The sequence below is a fragment of the Mus musculus genome, chromosome 2 (genome assembly GCF_000001635.26).
Source record: "Mus musculus strain C57BL/6J chromosome 2, GRCm38.p6 C57BL/6J".
Lineage (NCBI taxonomy): Eukaryota > Metazoa > Chordata > Mammalia > Rodentia > Muridae > Mus > Mus musculus.
This window is the reverse complement of record NC_000068.7, coordinates 161,286,248-161,289,246: the sequence shown is the minus strand read 5'-3', so window position 1 is coordinate 161,289,246 and position 2,999 is coordinate 161,286,248. Positions and strand designations below refer to the sequence as shown.

General features: G+C 42.3%; 1 pseudogene; it reads right to left on the bottom strand.

Moving 5' to 3' along the window:
• Positions 1,013-2,078, bottom strand: Gm11448 (predicted gene 11448; annotated as a pseudogene).

Sequence of the window (2,999 nt, the reverse complement as noted above, 5' to 3'; positions counted from 1 at the left end):
GTATGCACACAGAGAAAGAGCAGAGCAACTACATTCCCCACAGTGATCAGACCGTACTGGCAAGGGGTTTCCCATACACAAGATACTAAATAAGATGAACGCAGAGACTCTCTGCTATACACATTATAATCAACTTTTCAGAGGCTAGAAACAAAGAGAAATGGCAACCTTGCCCAAGCGACCCACTACTGGGGGATCACATACTGATTTCCCTGTCAATGGAAGGCTAGAACTGGATATGTATTGAAACTCTACCACCTTCAAAGTATTGGGTAATGATCAAGATGTATTGTCTCCACCTTTACAGGTACAGCAGAAGGAGGACAGAAAATTCAACCTCCTTAGCTGTGGTGGTTTGAATATGCTTGGCCTGGGGAGTGGCACTATTAGGAGGTATGGGGTTGTTGGAGGAAGTGTGTCACTGTTGGAGTGGGCTTTGAGACCCTCCACCTAGCTGCCTGATGACAGTCTGTTCCTGGCTTCCTTGAATGAAGATGTAGAACTCTTACCTTCTCTGCCACCATTGTTGCCTGGATGTGGCCATGTTTCCACTGTGATGGTAATGGGCTGAACCTCTGAACCTGGAAGCCAGCCCCAATTAAATGTTGTCTTTTACAAGAGTTTCCTTGGTCATGGTGTCTGTTCACAGCGGTAAAACCCTAAGAAGGACATTAGGACTCATGCCTTTTTTAAGAAAAGGAATTAAAAAGAGCTGTGACAACACACACACACAGGCATTAGATGAGCCAATTTCAACAGGCTGCTTGTTTCTGTTTTGCTATAGTAACAATCTCCAGATTCCAGTTGCTCACAGTAGGTCTGCAAGAAGCTCTATGCCCCAGTGTAGGGGAATGCCAGGGCCAGGAAGCAGGAGTGGGTGGGTTGGTGAGCAGGGAGAGGGGGGAGGGGATAGGGGGTTTTCAGAGGGAAAACCAGGAAAGGGGATAACATTTGAAATGTAAATAAAAAAAAATATCTAATTAAAAAAGAAGAAGCCCCCTTACAATTTTTTTAAGAAAACAGAAAAGTATAAGTTTATTATAGAACATTAGAAAAATGACCCAGATGACTGTTTAAAATACACAAACCCCACACTACTCAACATGACAAAGGCCCGAGAGCCGTGTCTGTTCCTGACAAATCACTTCTGAAAAGTTCTCAAAGATGTGACTCCAAAGTGAACTGGCTAGACATGATCCAAAAAGTAAAATACAAATATAAGGGCAGTTAAACAAAGGCAATAATTAGTTTACAATTGTCATTCCTGGACAGTAACTGGAGAACGGTGTGCATGTGGCCTGTCTGTGGGTATATACACCCAGAATCAGGTCAAAAGTCTAGGGAGCGGCCTGTGCCCACATATTTGAAACCCCTGAGAATGTCATAAAAAGGATGTATAACATCCATTACACATCTGTCTCAAGAACAGCACGTCTCCAAACTTATGCATTTCTTTAGAGGGAAACGGTGCTTTAACCAGTACTGACGACAGGAGGATGAGTTCCGACCATGCTGTGCTCACAGGCATCCCCTGTATCGGAGGCATCCGTTTTAGTCTTGGGGCTTTAAGAACATCTTAGGTTTTATGGCTTTTATAGTTCCATTTTCACCTTCTTCGTAATTGGCTCGGTCCCTTTTCTTGACAAACTTTTTTTCCAATTGTTCCCACCAAAGTCTCATATCTTCTTGCCATTTCTTCATCAGACACATCGACCTCTACCGTCTCGTCTTCCTCTGCTGCCTCTGCTTGGTTCTTAGAATTCATCTGAAGCATTAACCTCAGGATTAAACCCTCTGAATGACATCCTTCCGTAGAGAAGATCTTCACACAGGGAGAAGCTCTGCTCCTCTATGATGAAGCTCTCTTTCTCCTTCAACTCCGGCAAATCCAGGTACCAGTGCTCGTCGCTGATCATCTTCCGCTCCTCCTCTTCTAGCTGTTTCTTGGTTTCCGAGTCCAGGCCTCTTTGCATGAACTTCATGCGCAGCAGGTTCTTGGATAACTTAATCTTGCGCTCCGACGCCATGTTAGATGCACTTGCAGAGGCTTTCACGCCGCACTGCGCTTGCACACGGTCCCCCTTACAATTTTTCTTGCCTTTATGACCAAATGCCTGGCAAGTAGCAAGTTAAGGAAAGAAGGCTTCATTTTGACTCCAGATCTGTGACAATCCCAGTGAGGAGGTCATGGTGGCAGGAGCCTGTGATTATTTGGAGTTCACAGTCGGGAAACAGATGAATGCTGGTACTCAGGTCACTGTCATTCCTTTTATTCAGTCCAGGTCTTCATCCTACGGAACAGGACCACCCAGAATTTGAATGGGTCTTCTCATTTTAACTGATTCAATCTAGAAACGTTATCATAGACACAAAAGGAGGAAAGGAACACGAGGGGAGAAAGAGATCTGAAGTGGGGAGAAAATGGGAAGCAAGAAAAGGTGATAAAAGAGATGTCCCATGAAATCAGAAAGAAAGACCAGGAGGAGGAGGGCTGGCAAGAAGAGGGAGGGAGAGGGGGAGAGAAAAGGGAAGGGGGAGGGGAAAATAATAACAAAGTATAGTGATATGTATGTATGAAAATGTCACCATGAAACCCATGACTTTGTAAGCTAATGAAAAGATTTATCATAATAATAAGGATAGGAGCTGTGTAATGAATGACTTCCCAAATCAGACTCTAATAGTTCAGGAAATATGAGAATTGATAAATGGAATTGTATCAATGTATTAGCTTCTATACTTTAAAGAAAAACAGAATATCAAGACATCCTAGAAAAAGAGAGAAAATCTTTACTAGTTAAGCATCTAGTAGGGGATTAATTTTTGGAATATAAAGAATTTTTTAAAAAAGAATCAAAAAACAAACAAATCAATCAATAATGGGCAAATAAACTGAACAGACAATTCTCAAAAGAATAAAGATAAATGGCTAGGGCATAGATAAAGAAATGCTGAACATCCTTAGCTATCAGGAAAATGCAAATCAAAACTAAATTGAG